Here is a 16,881-nt window from a genome sequence, read left to right as displayed (position 1 = left end):
ATGTAATTACTTAGCAATTGGAATTGCATCTAGGTATCTCTTATCCATGTGTGCAGTGACCCCTCTTCTGGTCATTAAGACACTTGGGTATGGCTGCAGCTCAATTTTCTGTGTGATTTTCTGATATTTCTTAAATATGTAGAATGCTATGCTGAACTACTCTGGTAGTAGTACACTCACCACATCGCTATGGCCACCCCCGCCATATGACAGCTGCTTAGCGTGGAGATATTTTACTGGATATTCTCTGAATTCCAATTATAGATCCTGTATATTAGAATCAAATTAAATTATTGTTGTTTTTCTCTCCTACTTTCATTCCCTTCAGGTATTGTGTAGCCATGTAGACTAGTCTGTTACTCTTCTGGTGATTAGCAAAAAGAGGCTTCTGCAAGGATATCAAAAAGTGATGGAAGGGATTGCAGAAGTCAGGCATGATCTTGAAACCTGGAGGCTAATGTCAAAAATCACACACAGAAATTGTTTTGAGGCAGCTTACACTTGCACATCAGCCAGTGGGGAGGATTGATGTGGCTGGCATTGTACCTCTGGTGACAGAAGTATTGAGTGCTGAAGTGTTCTTTTCTAATAGGTTCCTGTAGCATCAAATGTCTCACAAGGAAACTATTCACATTGCTGCAGCTCTCTGAGAGCTTGGTATTTCTCATAGCTCAGTGTGTAGGGGAGGAGTTCAGTGAAGGTAGAACAGTTTGTGATGCTGGTGTAAAGGATTCACCAAGCCAATGCTGAGCCAAAGGACTGGAAACCATGCAGAAGGCTTTGGATAACATTTCATTATTTGGTTTCCTAAAATGTTCTGTGACAATTCATGAGTTATCTATGTCTCATTTTGATCTTCACACCACATTTGTGAACATATAAATGGAAAGAATTCCTTCTTCCCAGTATTTGAAAGCCAGGATAATGACTGCTTGGAGAGACCAACCATATTGACAGGAAATGCTCTAAAGTGCATCACTTTTAATTTACCGGATATTTTCTGCAGTAAGAAATTAAAACTTTTTACCCCTGGTCCATATGTGTATTGCTCTTCACTCAACTCTTGTGGAAGATGTGTTTTCCTTAGAGATGATTTTCCTGGTCACCTCAATGGGACACCAAACCCCTGAAATATCTGTAAAATAATGCAACATACACTTAGAGGACTGGTGGATAAAGACTGACTTTTAAGCTGAATTTGCTAGCCTGAAAGAAGATGCCTGCTCAAGTCAGTTACCACTTAGAAACTTGGAGTAAGGCATTTGCCAGCCTTCAGGCTGGAAGTCGATGAAATCTCTGAGTCCTATGTGTTTTAATGTTTTTTCTCATTATTGCAGCATGTTAAAATGATGTGAAATTGTTATAATCCATGCACCTATTAATGCTTCTTGTGTGAGTTTTAGTGATGTAACATGTGGGTGCATTCAAGGAGTGTTTGTTTGGACTTTAATTCCATGCCTTCTGAGGTCCTGGGAAAGCTGTGTGTTTAATGAAAGGGTTTGTGAAAATAAGAGCAGAGTAGGTGGGCATTTCTACTGATCAAATATTCAATAAATAATGAGTGCACACATAATTCAGAAAGTCCTGAAGTATCAGAAAAACAAAAGTGTTTTTCTGAAAAACAGAGCTGTTAAAGTTAAAAGCATGCCTATATTCTCTGCACTGTGCCTGCAGGTAAAATGGTGTATCTTTTGCTAGTATTAGAATTGGAGAGAATTTGCTGCACCCAAAATTTTCTTTCTTGTTTTGTGACACAGCTTCCTTACAAATGGATTCTTCTAGGGGTGATGCAGCAAATTGTGTTTTAAAGAATGCATATGCTTCAGAGATAAAAGCCTGAAGGGGACATGCAGATGACAGGAGAGCCAGAGATGAGAGAGCCAACAGCTGCCGTGTTCTCCAGACTCTGTGGTCATCCAGTGCAGCCACTTTGCCCAGGAGAACAGACTGCTTTGCTGTGTTGTCTTGTTTGCTCCTTGTTCTGCTTGATGTGCTTTTCTGAATCAGGTTACATCAAGACTCTTAAACAGGGAGTTGTTAGAACACAAAAAACATATTGACTGTAACAGCTGTTTCATAAGTGTTAAAAGTTTACCATGAAAGCATGAATTAAGGCAGATTTATGAATATGTTATTTTTAACATTTCTTTGGGATAAAAACATATTTAGAATGTGTGCAGCAAAACCCTTATGTAAAGTAGTTATTTGGCATGTAGAAGACACACTCTCCAAAATTTAAGGACTTGTTATTTTTCATAATACAAAAAAGCAATTAGAATACATTATGAACTAATGTCAAACTATATCCTTGAGCTGAAGAGATGCTGATTCATAGAAATTTTAAACATATCTTGAACTAATAAACTTTCCATTTATTTATAAAATTGAAAGATATTTAGAACAACCAAGCCAAATCATTCTTAACTTCAATTTATTTTTTTTTTTCCTGGTGCCAGGTTTCATCTTGGAGGGAACTTTTCTAGCTGATTTAAAACACCGTAAAAGAGGATTTATAATGGAAATCTCTACCCTTGCTGTAACGGCATTAGCAGGTACCAGCCTCTAACAAAAGTCCATACTCTGCCATGATGTACTGAAAGTGATGTGAATAGAATGCCATTATTTGAAGTAAGAGGAAATGAAATTCAATTCATCCACCTTAATAGAATAGTCTTATATTTAAGAGATAATGTCAGCAGAATAGAACATTGTCACAGGAAAATTAACTGCTGCTGCTGCTACATGAACACCAGGGCAAAGCTGAGGTACTTAAAATAAATATGGGGCTAAGCTGATGGTTACTTTTGAAATAGGAAATCCTGATCCTGTGACAATGTTCTGCTATACAGATGACTTGTTTATCCTGAAGCATAGCAGAACCACAGGATCAGGGATGCTTCTTTGAGGACAAGCTTGCAAGGTTTCCCCTCACCCCTCCCGTTCCAGTTGTTTGCTCTCTCTCCGGCTGAAATGTGCACTCCTTTCTCAGCAGTTGATTGGTGGAGATCAGTGTATTGATCTGTGTTAAAAAGTGCCTCCATCCTAAATATGGGGTGTTTTAAGAGAAATAATTTCCAGTTGCAAATTTCTAGGTCTGCCTTCTTCTCAAAAATATTGTCTTAGCACAACAGCCAGGGTAGCCCACTGTGGGACAGGGAAATGGGTCCAGCAGGGACACAAAAGCCTTCAGCCATTAACATTGCCTCCAAAGTCAGCAGTGACAAAGTGACAGCTCCACTGAGAGACGCAGACAGGATCACCCCACCTGCCAGTGTCTGCTATGGCAATGATGCTTTCTTCGGTTGCTGACCTCTTGTTTCTGTTTGCACACACGAGTACTCTGAAAGGCAGCGTTGGAAGAAGTCCAAGGTGTGTTCCCTCAGCTCCTCTTCATATGAGAATCAAGCACTGAAGCCAGGTGCAAAACTTTTCAGCCAGGTGTTGAATTCTGTCTTGGGACATTTAATCATAGTCTGAACAGCGTTGGGATTAGGAGGCACATAAGCAATGTCTGTGTGATTTTAATTCTTCCACTGGTTGCCACTGTGCTGTCTCTGTGGAGGATGGAGAAAGATGCTGTGGGCACTGCTACATGGGGAGGGGGCAGAGGTTTTCCATTCCTGCCCTCCTGGACCTGTTGTGCCCCATGCAAGAGTGTTTTGAGCTTTATGGAGCCAAAGAGGGGAGAGAGGCCTTTTTAACCTTGATACTTCATATATTTAATATACTATGTAAGTAGTTTCAAATAGCATGTTCTGTCATTATTCAAACCCCTTTTGCACTGCATTCGTCAACATGGGTCTGAATCTTTCCCAGTGCACAGAATGGTGAGTGATAACCCTGAAATACGTGACTCTCACCATGTGTAGAATGGCAAAATTTAGCTGATAATGATTAACCGAATGAAGACTGTTTTATATTATAGATCCCATTTATTTTAAGGCCAGAAAAGACCATCATGATAATCTAATCCAGTTTTTTGCATGCCACATTTACCAGAACTTCACTAAATAATTGCTGCAGATATAGTTCAGCAACTTGTAGTTGAACCAGACTATATTATTTCTCTTAAGACATGCAGACCAGATTCCACATGATGAAGACTAGCCATATACCTTATCAATTTCTGCCAATATTCAATTAAACTCAAGTAAAACTGAACTTAAACAAAGTGATAATTTCTAACATAATATATAGGTATTCCTGATTGCTACCTTCAGCATTATGGACTCTGACAAAAATTACTCCTGCATGTAATAATAAAAAGTTTGAATAAGAATGACAGATACTTAGAGAAACCTTTATTAATCTGTACTAAGCTACAGTTATTGAATATAAAATGCTTTAATATGCCATATTTCCTCTGCCATGTTGCTAACAATTTTATTTTTTTTTTATATTTGTGAACAAAGAACTTATATCTTGATAACTACAGCAGTTTATAAACACAGCCTGTTACTGTTCTATTTTCCTTGATTTCTAGCACTGGTTTCAAATATTCCCTTGATTCAGATAGAATATATTGTGAGGGACAGTAATGCAGGCATCACATTAATCAGCAAGTTAAAAGCAAACAAATGAACATGGTCTTGCATACAATTTATGTTCAAACTGTAGAATTCCAGATCAGAGAATGAATATGAAAACATCACATTCATCCATGTCTGATGCATTAAAAACTGATCATAAAGTATTTCATTAAAGTACTATACCTGCATCTCAAAATGCCCTTGAGATACAGATATTTGGAGGCCAGGAACATAGCCTAAGAGGATATCACTGCATTTGCCATGGCTTTTTTTTTCACTTCTTCAAGCAGCTGCTGGTGCTTAGCTTACTCTCAGGAGCTGATTGGGCTGTAGTTTTGTTCTAAACTGATAAAGCAATTGTTATTTTCTTTATTCAGACCTGAATTGTTCCACTTGACCCACAGTGCAGTACGCCTAAGAGTAAATCAAAGTTATGAAGACCAAGATAGTAGAAGAATTTAAATGTTCTGCCTGGAAAGCTTGCACAGACCTCACTACTCTGAGCAATGCATTTTTAGAAGTGTGGTTCATTTGCAGTCTAACCTGTCAGACCCACTATCAAAGCGAGAATTGCCGTAAATACATCACCAAGTGTAAAACAATTGGCCCTCAATCAGTTGTCAAAAACTTGAAATTACAGCTAGATCATATCTTCCTTTTTCTGAGAAGCCTCCTAGATCTGTGATTCAGAGCCCGGCAATTACTAGTCTACAGGACAAGAACAGTTACAAAGTTAATTACCTGTGATTATCTTACAAAAGGTGGTGATTATATAGCTGAATGACAAAAGAAGAGTGCTCATGGAGACAAAAACAGGCGGTACCATAAACTGATAAAAACAGGACCACCCGTTGTTCAATTAGAAATCGCCCACTTTAGTTTATGTTGCTATTACAGTAACACCTTCCCCATTCTCCTCAATCTCCCTGCTTTTTCTCAAAGGAAATACTAACCTCAGGAAAGACCTACAATTCTTCCCTTTCTTAAGGCTGTTGTCTGTCTTTAAAGTCTCACCGTGAGTGTTTAAGGCTGTTAAGAGCCGACACAAGGTACAGCCGAAAGGGGCAGCCAGCACTGTGCCACCTCCTCCCCCAGCTTGTTTGTCCCAATCTTCTAGACCTTATCATATCTCCTTGACTCATCCTTTAGCCTGCTGAATAACAACAATGACTTCCAGCTGCTGAATAGCAAATCTGAACCCCGTTCACAGTCCCAGCCCTGCAATGCTTGTGGGGCCAGCGGTGGAAATAAGAATGTACCAGTGTCTCTTAAGAATTTGTTTCCAAAAAGAACCCCCACGATCACGGAGTCACACACGTGTTCTGTGATACAATTTGTCTACAGAAAATCGACTTTATACAAGAGCCCACCTGTCTTCAGACAATTTTCCTTTAAAATCTCGCAAATATCTTGCCTTCCCTGGAATTTTTGCTTCAGTCCAGGAATCAGTTTTGTGGTTTGTTTTTTTTTTTTTCTCCACAACATTTATCATTTTGGTAGTCACAGGTTCATGTGTTGAAGCTGCTGTCTAATGGGGAAAATTATCCATAAGCATTGAGGTGAGTCAGAACTGCACAGCATTCCTTTGGGTTTCTTTAACGTGTATGAATGAAGGTTTTATTATACAAATATTAATAGGATTCCAAATGCATGTCTATAATTTGATGGTCTTCACAGCGTCCTTGGGACTTCTCAGAAAGATGCCCATGGTGTTGCAATTAGGAAGAGCAGTGGAAGTTGTGTTCCTAATATTCAAGTAAAAAGATTTTTATAAATGCACTTAAATGTAACTAACTTGTAAGTGACTCTCTTGTACTTAAGTTCTGAAAATATTCCAGCCCGAGTCTGTGCACAGGGAATTAAATAAGGCAATATAAATAGGCCGTACAGTTCCAGATAAGACTCTCTAAGTGTAAGTGTGCAGGCTACAGCCATGTTTGAAAGCCTGTCATGGGGAAAAAAATAATTTGAAATACAATTTCAGCTCTTAAGTAAGTGTCAGAGCTTTAAACTTTTCTATTAACATGAGTAACTGCACATCAAGGAGGTAAATGGAGGATTCTTTCCCTTCTGGCCCAGTTTCCAGAGTATAGACAGCTCACTGTTGGAGCTACTGGCTGCACTGCTCCATGGTAAAGACAGTGACTGTGTAAAGCTCCCAGCCTTTGGATGTAAATACCCTACAAATCCAGCACTCAGATTGTTATAATTGCTCTAGTCTACCTGCTGTGCCCTCACTGTCATGCTGCTGTGCCTGATACATTTCGTTTTAGGGGATGGGGATCCAAACAAATTCTCAGGAAGGCTAGTCTGCTGAGGACTGTGGAACACCTAGCACAGCCTTTGGCCCAGCACCTCCCGAAAAGCAGCACTTTGTGTATGCTGGGAGCGCCTGGAGCGTGGGGAAGGAAACATCACTTAACACTGTGCTCCTCCACGCTTGCCCAGTGTCCCACCTTCCTGGCTGGAAACCAAAGGGACGTGACGGGGGAGTTCCACAATCAGCCAGGGAAAGGAACAGGCTGAGCCAACGCTGACACCAGCCCTGCTGCACTGCGCTCCTGCTGATTTCAGTGGGTGTTGGATGTGCATTTTTGAAGGGCGAATTTACCTCCAGCTTAATAAGCATGATAAGTCATAGATTTGCTGGGAGTAGGAGTAGAAGCCCTCCCGCATCTGTTAGCACATTATTAGCACAGCTTGTTATGGGGCCGCACGTGATGCAGCCCCAGTGGCAGGACCGCAATTACAGATGAATTCCTGCTTTGCCTCCCCCACTGACTCAGCATCACAGCTGGAGCCAGCCACAGTCACATTGCAGGAGGTGAAAGGTACTCTGAATTATAGATTGCCTTTGACCTTTTTTTGGTTTAAATTAAGGATATCATCCAGGAAAGTGCCTCCAGCCAGGACGCTGCTTAAACATATGCTTAACTTCCACCGGGGGCTGGCGCTCATCAATGGAGATGAAACGCTTGCTTACAGTACAGTGTGTGCATAGACACTACCCCGATGATGATTAAATACCTTTCCAAAGAGGAGCAGTTTCCTATAAAAATGGTAACCAGCGTAGCTCTTGAAATCCAGAAACACCCTCAAATCCATGAAAACATTCACTTAAAATTAGAAGCAGATATTGAATTTCAGCCACAGAGTATAGATACATGAAAAGGGAATACTACGAAAATTATACATATTTCAAAAGGTAAAAGAAACAAAGACTGGTAATCGAGGAAATAAAAACTAGATGTTAGTATGCCATCACAGAGGGATATCAATCTGAACAAAGCACACTGCCTTACAAACCCCGTAAGTGGGAATTAAGGTCAACTTAGTGTCTTTTCATCAGAGTGTTTTCTATGATAACTTTGTAAGTGCTCTTAATATATAACAAATAATCTCGGGGCAAAGATCTGTTTGAAGGAGATATGATTGATGACCTATCATCCCTAATTCACTGTTTATACTCGTAGTGAGCCTATTGGGAAAATACCTCATTCATCAGGGTATTAGTGAATTCAACCAACGTATGGCACCTTCATTTTAACAAACTAAAGGAGAAAAGCTAAATGGGGGAAAATTGACAACCATCTCTGATTCTATGATAATGCAATTAGGCTGCTCCTCTCCAGAGCTTTTGCTAATTCACAAAACAGCTTCAGTCGGCAGGTCATAAATATATGATCATTTTTCACACTTTGAAAAGTAATGATGCCTTGACACGAATCAATAAATCTTGCTGAAGTCATTTATACTTTTGTGTTGTGCATACAAATCAGTTTAAAAACAACTATATATTATTTTTACTCTTACGTAGCCTTTGTTTACAAAAAATAATTTCACAGAGGCTTCTGTGTTCCTTGTGTACCAAAAACTCAAAACGGAAATCTCTGCCTGTTTAAAGGACCCAGCAATCCTAGACCAGGTCTTATGGCTGTTCAAATCTCTTAAGTCTGATGAAGTTGTAAAAGGAAAGGAGGGTGAGAGGGGAATGAGGTAAAATAGCATTCTCTTTTCCTCTCATTTGGCTTTTAACTTCCTTCTGAAAATATGTCGATAGTTTCCCAGTAAATATTGAGATTGCCATTGTTAATTCATGGAAGTTCTCCCTCTGTACCCTTGTCTCCCAGGAGAGGCAAGTGTTAGGCTTGCCATTGTGCACTGCAGTGTTGCAACAAGGAAGAAAAGGACAGACACAGTACAATAAGAAAGGATATCAAAACACCAAAAGTTCTCCTTTTGTCTCAGGAGAGATGCAAGAACCACCACACCTGATTGCTGCATAACAAGTGAACCTTGCCACCTGTCTCATTTAGTAGGAATTTTAAGTCCCAATGATCTTCTTAATGCAAAGTCTGTCTTCTCATAGGATTATGACATATTACATGGTTAAGGTAAGTACAATAAACCCCCGAATATGTGTGTATGCTAAAAGGAACAATGCATGTCGCTGTTCTGTGACATATGAAAGTTATCTCCTTCTGCCTCCTCCAGTTTCTCGTTAACAACTGAATAGAACTCAAATAGAACCCTTATGTCATGAGTATGATAGAATTTTACCTGAGGCAGATATATGCAAAGATAACCAATAAAAGTGAAATGCTAGCCACTGATTCAGTGATAAAACTGCCTTGCACAACTTAGCAAAACATAAATCATGTTCTACAGTTTCTCTATACATCCAGGAGCATACAAATTCACAAGAGAACACTATGGTACACAAATGAATGATCAGGAGTGATCCACAGTAAATGTAGAGATGCACAGGCTGATAAGCACTTCAGGTAGGTGCTGGTGTTTCTCTTGTTGTTAAAATACCTACATGTTGTTTTTGTACTCCCTGTGTATCCTGCCCTGTTTCAATTATCTGATCTCTATTATGATAAGTAGCCAGTTTGCAATACACTGTGCAACTAAGCCAAACACATACAGTACATGGATGAAAATTTAACAGTGAATTAAAGTGTAAGCTCCTGTGTTCATGTAATTTGTTTCACATACTTAAGTAATAAAACAATAATATTTTAAACAAAGACAAGATTTTTTATTTTAATAGACATTAAATACCACATTATGAAGTGGTACTTCAGTAGTAATCTTAAACAGCGTTAGTGTTCAATCATATATTCTGTAATGAGTATTTTAATAAAATACTGAGGTCTGGGTCTCAAGCTGATGGCAATCAGTATGGCTTTGCTGAAGTTAGAGGGAATTTGTCACATGCTTTATGTGATTTTCTGAATCACTGTCTGATGCTCAGCCTCACGATTTTTGAATTTGAAGGGAGAAAGAAAAAGTGCTTCAATAATTGTGTCACTGGCCTGCTCACCAGAGTCATCTGTAACAGACCCGCCCAGCATCTATAACTGCATCATCTTCTGTCAACTTAATCTGGTTTCCAACACTGCTGAAGGTGTGGTATGCATTTTGTGAAGGTTTTTACAGGGAAAATATTTGGATTAATGATATAATTTAGTGGCAATTTAGTGACAGTAGGTCTCAGTAGAGTGACAATAGGATTGAAAAAGTAAACCAGTGGGATATACTTGATTGTGGCTGTTGGGCCAGCAGCAGGGAAGCTGCAGGGGTCACACTGATTGGCATTGTCACTTTCCCCATTCATCAAGCAAGGCCAGACTTCCCAAATCATTTACCAGATGGGGCAGCTCGTCAGTTTAAACACCTGATATGAAGCCATCCGTCATCTGATAACATGATCGCTGGGCTGCAGCTGGCTCAGTGCTCTGCAGCCTGAGTGCACATGTGATGGACTGGAGCCAGGGAAGCAGGCTTAGCAGTGCTGTACTCCCCTGATAGGATTTGCAGCCCTCCACTGGACCATGGAACAGGTGGAGACGGAGAGAGAATGAAAAAATTACCATGTGTTGCAGGGATTAGAGAGCACACACTTACCACTCCACTTGAATACCAATCAAAGGACAACCTTGAGCCAGATGAATTTAAGGCCATCCATGATGTAATATATGAAGAATATAGGTTTGTGCATATGTTGACATATCTTCATTTTCCTACAGGGTTTTGAAGGGATACTTGGCAATACTGTAACTTGCCTTTTGTTTTCTAATGTGGAAGAGAGAACAGATATTTGAAAATACAGCCTTTTCCTACTTCCTTTTTCAAAGGACACTTAAAACCAGGAAATCTCTTTAAAAAAAAAGGAAAAAAAAAGAGTATATTTCTACAAACTGACCACAGATCCTTTTAGTTTTGCTCAGCAAGACAAAAGTCTGACAAGATAGAGAGGAAGTACTAAATAAATTCAAAATATGATGATGCTGACTGAAAGCCAGTCCCGATGTTCAGATTCCCCCAGCTATTGAAATGCTCAGATCTTCCCGATTTCAAAGGATTTAGGTTCCTAAATGGCTCTGAGGGTCTGTCTTTTAGTGCCTCTGAAGCAGTACTGCAACTCTTTCTCAGACATCAGGTACCTTGGCTTTGATCTCAGGTAAATCCCTCCTGGAGGAATCACTCTGGGGTAGATTCTCTGCTGCAGTGTCACCAGGTACAGTAAATGGCTTTAATGTGTAAAGGTGACTTCCAGAAAGTGATCTGGTTTTCTGCCCAAACAGAACATTCACCACCCTCCCTGGGGTGGGGGGGTATCACAACAACAGGATTTCTTTCATGGAATTGTAGAATCATAGAATCATAGGACAGTTTGGGTAGGAAGGGACTTTAAACATCATCTAGTTTCAACCCCTCTGCCATAGGCAGGGTCACTTTCCACCAGATCAGGTTGCTCAGAGCCCCATCCAACATGGCCTTGAACACTTCCAGGGATGGAACTTGCACAGCTTCTCTGGGTAACCTGTTCCAGTGCCTCACAACTTTCTCTGCAGAAGTGTGTATCACTTGATCCCATTTTGGTGCACACATCCTGGGGGCATTCCTGCTCCTCAGAGCACATGCCTGTGCCCCTGCAGTCCTCCTCCTCACAGCCTGATCTCGCACTACACCACAGCTCTGCTGGGTGTGGAGGACCAGAAACAGCATTTAGGTGGACAACCTCTTGGTGAAGGGACTGGCACCCTTCTGTAGCAAGCTGTGGGCTGAACTGGGCTCCTCTGCTCCTCTGTAGGTCTCTCTGTGTGCGCCTCAAATTATAACAATAGGGAAACCATGTCCTCCCTCTCATGATCCAAAGACAAGTGTCTTTGGGAGCACCAAGTGCCCCAATGCTGCTTCATCCAAGGAATAACAACTCATCGACCTGCTTGAGGTGTCAGTGCTGCAGTTGGTTATTTCAGGATGGAGACGAGGGAGCTCGCCCCTCTGGAGGATACATATGGTCAAGGACAGGATGCAAGATGTGCATTATCAGTGTATATATATCTTTTCCCTCAAAAACAATTGCTTATGCAAAATTTTTCCCTTGACTGTGCCTTTTCCTTCCTGAAAACTGTTGCCAGTAAAAGATCTGCTTTTGTGTGAAGATTTATTTCATTCAGTTCTGATCAGCTATTAAGATGTGCCCTTGAAGCAGTTTTTGTGTTGAATTGTTCCCATTTTTGTTTTGTAATTTCATTTTAGGCTTTGTTACAGTTATGTGAATTAACTAGAAGTTTAAGGTTTGGGGTTTGGTTTTTTGGGGGATTGTTTGTTTATTGGGGGGTTTTGTTGTTTTTGGGGTTTTTTTTTCAAACAGTCAAAAGAGACATTCCCACTTCACTTCTTAAAAGGTTTCATCTCCCCATGGGAATTAACCTGCAGTTGCAGTGTGAAATGTTTAAGTTCTTTTGTAGTAAGGAGACACTGTTTTATCAAAAACTCATTACCCAGCTGTAGACACGTAAAAGCATCAGAGATACTATAATTTATTTCTGAGACAAAAGGAATAAGCTGTAAGGTGTTTGCTGAAAAGCAAGTTAAAATATTGTAATTTGTTTATTATACACCTTCTTTTGTCTTACTTTGATTTTTTTATATATATACTCTATCCTCCTTCTCTGTTGGATAAATTCTGCTTCTTTTTCTATTTCAATGACTGTCTTTTTCCAAGATTGATAGTAGGAGACTAATCTCAGATAGGAGGAAAGCAACATAGAAAATATGCAAAAATTGTATATAGAGATACAGCATTAAAAAGGAGAAAAGTTGTGAAAGAATTATAGGAAATAACATAAATTTTGAGAACTAGTCAAATATCTGCAGACATACAAAAGGATCCTTCCTTCCAGCAGAGATAGCAGAAAAGTTCAGCAGAACCCTGAGAATGAATTACTGAAAAAAAATGCCCCATGGCTCATTAACACAAATGATATTTTAGTGATGAAACAGAAGTTTTTATGCTAGGAATATACCTTTAAATCTGTTTCTGTTGACAACTGGCTTTATCTATCTATAGAACAATAATTAGCAACTTCAAACAATAACAAGACTATTTTATGAGAGGAAGCATGACTTTATTCCCAGCATAAAAATGGAGAAGCTGAGACAGATGAAGTGACTTTATATCCCTGTGAGGATTAAGTGATGGTCAGAAATTACCTTTGGTTCTAAGCTGTAAGAAAGTTTTGATTTTGTTATTGTTTTTTCCCTCACTTTTAATATAGCAGCTAAATAATACACACAGGTGTGCAGATGAGTTGTGAAGAAAATGCAAAGCAGAAAAATAGATAGAAATGACAGATAGTGGTAGATGGTGACAGAGAGTTATTTTCCATCTAAATTTGTACAAGTATTTCAAGGAGCATCATCCTATTTTTTTTTTTATCTAATGTATGAGTATCTTTAGGTGCCTTAATTGCCTAAGTATGGCGTTACATTTATTTAGAAGCAAATAGCTGAATTTATTTAATTTCAGTCTTCTTTATTTTAATTTGTTGTTGATAAATAATAAAAATATCTCCCCAAAACCATCAGGTATTGAAATGAAAATCCAAATTCAAGAAGCAGACAAAACAGGAAAAACATACAAGCTTGTAACTATATGTCTCTAAACAGAAGACATCCAGGTTTTCAAATCCATTTCTCACATCTTTCAAATCTTCAACCAACTCCCACTGAAATAAATTATTTTTTTCCCCCGAATCCTGAAGCTCAACCGAGTTGTTTCCATGCAGCACCATGGAGAAAATATAATAACAAAATTCAATAATAATAATAGCAGTTGTCATGGAGCAGTACAGAAAAATTTGTAGAAGACACCCTGAACACTTAAAATTACATATTTACATGTCTTCTCTGCATCTTTAATACAGAAATAAAATTCATGTCTTGCTGATAACCTTGGTGCCAGAATGTCACATTCTCTTTTTATTCTCCTTTCTTTTGCAGTTGGGAGAAAAAAAAAAAAAGGGCACATTACAATCCTCATATGTAAATTCTATAAGCTTTACTGTTCTCCTCAGGTGTGCATGCCAAGTTTTCATTATGAAGGCTCCCTGCTGTGAAAAAAAGGTACATTTTCACTTTCATGTGTCTGTTCCTTTGTGGTAGAAAGGCTTGAAACATTAATGAGTAAACTAAACTAAAACTGTGCAGACATTCCTGCAGGAAATTGGGTAAGTTTCTGATTCTGAGGGGAAGAAATTCAACTAGGTCAATAAAATCGTGTGATTTTGGCACTGTGAAGTCAGTTGTCACTAAGGAGTTACCCGTGCTATTTTTATTCATGTTAATGGCATTTTTATGCCCTGGTGCTTTGTTTTGAAGATTTTATCCCACTGAACCAGAAGACACAAAAAGAAAAAAATATTAAAAAAAAAGGCATGGAAAAGAAAAATAATTTCTTCACAAGTTGAAGGCTTATATCTGTGATGGCTTTTTCCTTCCTCAGATGATTTTATTAAGTCATCTTTTCATACCACCTTGAGTTATGTTAGATATAACATTAGTGTTGTATTAGAGTGGTATCTTAATTAAACAATCATTATTTATAGCTATAAACCACTGTACAATAGGTTAAATGGGTGTGACAATATATCTTTAAGTCCAGTGTATATATCAATACTCTTAGATATATAAATTAAAAATAATGCTTGTTTGCTCAATAAATGTTAATAGTTTTTAATTTAAAAAAAAGAAAAAAATTGTTCTTTTGTATAGGTAGGATGTTGATGTGGCAGAGTTCACTGAAAATTACTGGAAAAAAATTATTTACTGTCTTACAGTAAAACAGAATTAATTGATAATAGGGTATTTAAATTTTAATTTGATAAATAAATCATTTGATAAACTGATAATTAAAAAAAACTAGCCACCAAGTCTTCCTAGAAATTGTGGTTCTTTGTTGAGGAAATTGCTTTTACATGAACAGCCAATAGAAAAATAAGAAATTGTTTTTCTCTTGCAAGAAGTGTAAACATTAATTTTTCAATTTCGTTAAGTAACCAACTTTTTTTCCATTTAGATCTAGGTTTTTAGTTTTCCCAAGGATGAAACAGAGATCCAGGCAAAGATTCAAGTAAGGAGCTTGCTATAGACTGTTCAGTCTCACCAAGCATATCTCAGCAGAGCATCATAAATTTATTCCAAAGCCACCTTGGAGATTGAGATTCTTCACTCAGAATGACAATGAACTCTTGTCTAAGAGAAGGAAAAAATAAAAGGGAAACTACTGCATCAGGTACCTCAGATTCTTAAATACTAATGAAATCAGGTTTTATTTATGTTTCTTAGGGAAGGGCAAGTTCAATACAATATTCAATATTTGGGACATAATAGGAAGTCAGTCATCACTCTGTTTTTCTGGCTGGTTCTGCTAGCTGACTTGTAATAGGAACAGAAGGGGAATGGTGGTAATTGAGGTCAGTGGACTGATAAGCAGCTGGGAGGTGTCAGGATGTCCTCCTACCACACACCCTGCTCAGCCTTCCCAAAAGCTGGTGGCTCACACCCAGCCTCAGGCCAGCTCTTTCTGGTACCCACCAGTGGCAGGACTGCCTTCACTGCAGCATCCTGTCACATAGGGCACAAAATGCTGTTGGCCTTCCCCTTCATTTCCCTTAATTAACAAATTATATTATCAAATATCTTTGATATGAATATTAGACCAAACTTTCATGCAGGTTTTTCAACTGCATGCAAGTTTCCCAGTTTCTGTCTACCTCATGCAGCAGCCTGTTTCTGAGAGGAGGTGGTCAGAGACATGCAAGGATCTCTCTGACAACTCTGTATTCTGTAATGTGATAGAATTGCATAAAAATTATAATTATAATCTATATTTTATAATATTATAATTATATATAATTATATAATATATATAATTATAATAAATAAACTGCTAAATATTACAATAGTACAATTTTTGATCTCAAAATGCTTGACAAACATTTTTTAATTACTCTCCATACCACCTTAAAACAGATAAGTTTAATTTTCTATATTACACAGATGGAGAAGGTGAAATCTAAGGGTGTTAAGTGACTTGACCAGAAACCAAGTAACACCAGGAGCTGGAAATACAGGCCCTCATACAGGAAACTACTGGAGCAGATGCTTAAATTCCAGAATTGAAATATTCAATAAAAGACAAACATTTTAATAGAAGGGCATGGAAAATTCTCCAGTCATCCCACTCTTCAGCTACTACAAAAATTGAATGTTAGCCTTAACTTGCCATCTAACAGCTTGCAAATAGCCCCTGATGTGCCTTACAAAAACATTGCACTCTCTATGGTCTGCTCATTTCTCCCAGATAATATTGATTCAAGTGCAGGAGCACTGCTGAATCTGGTGTAGTGGGAAAAAGAGAGCAGACTTTGATTTTTTTTCAGTATTTCTAGCAGTGCTTGCTAAGGGAGGAGTCCACCCTTAGGCAGGCATACTGCAATGAGAATGAAAGATCCAACAGAATAAAAAAATGTCATTAGGTGTCCTGTTAGCGATAGGTTGCCCGGTTCCTGCTCTGCCTACTTGTGTGGGCTGCTTTGCTGGTGGACAGCAGTTTTATCAGCACTCAAAATTCAGTTGGGATAAGCATTTTGACTCAAAATCTGGACAGCAAATCTCAGGAGAGGTTTTCATCAGGTCCCTGATAAGTTGTAGTGTTGGCTGGTCAGAAATACCTGAGATTAACTTCTTGATTTTCTCTGCCTTTGGCAAGAAGTGCTAAACAGTATTAACATTTAATAAGTGTAGCTCAGACTTCTCAGTAATTAAGAAAATATTCAGTTCAGTCCCTGTTTGATCATCCATTTTGACCCTTGCTGTAACTCAAAATTTTAACTCAATATATATGTCAGTTCCACATTTATAAATGAAAACCTTTGAACCTGAGAAGCCTTGACTTGGAATCCTTGCATCTAGGATTCACTTCTGAGCATGTTAATACTGAAGCACATTCCTCTGCAAATTCCTGGGACTTGATTTATCCCTTCCAGCAGAT

The 16,881-nt window shown here is 38.6% G+C and overlaps 1 long non-coding RNA gene across 1 annotated transcript; it reads right to left on the bottom strand.

The window, feature by feature from the left end:
* Nucleotides 1-675: 675 nt before the first annotated feature.
* LOC147655389 (uncharacterized) lies at nt 676-5,274 on the bottom strand. The gene is made up of 2 exons (XR_015285011.1): nt 4,713-5,274; nt 676-3,554 (listed from the first exon to the last, which is right to left on the bottom strand). It is a non-coding gene; the product is annotated as an uncharacterized LOC147655389 (long non-coding RNA).
* Nucleotides 5,275-16,881: the final 11,607 nt, after the last annotated feature.

The sequence above is a fragment of the Cyanistes caeruleus genome, chromosome 1 (assembly GCF_971803275.1).
Source record: "Cyanistes caeruleus chromosome 1, bCyaCae1.hap1.1, whole genome shotgun sequence".
Lineage (NCBI taxonomy): Eukaryota > Metazoa > Chordata > Aves > Passeriformes > Paridae > Cyanistes > Cyanistes caeruleus.
Note: the sequence above shows the minus strand (reverse complement) of the source record. Positions and strands in the feature narration are given on the sequence as shown.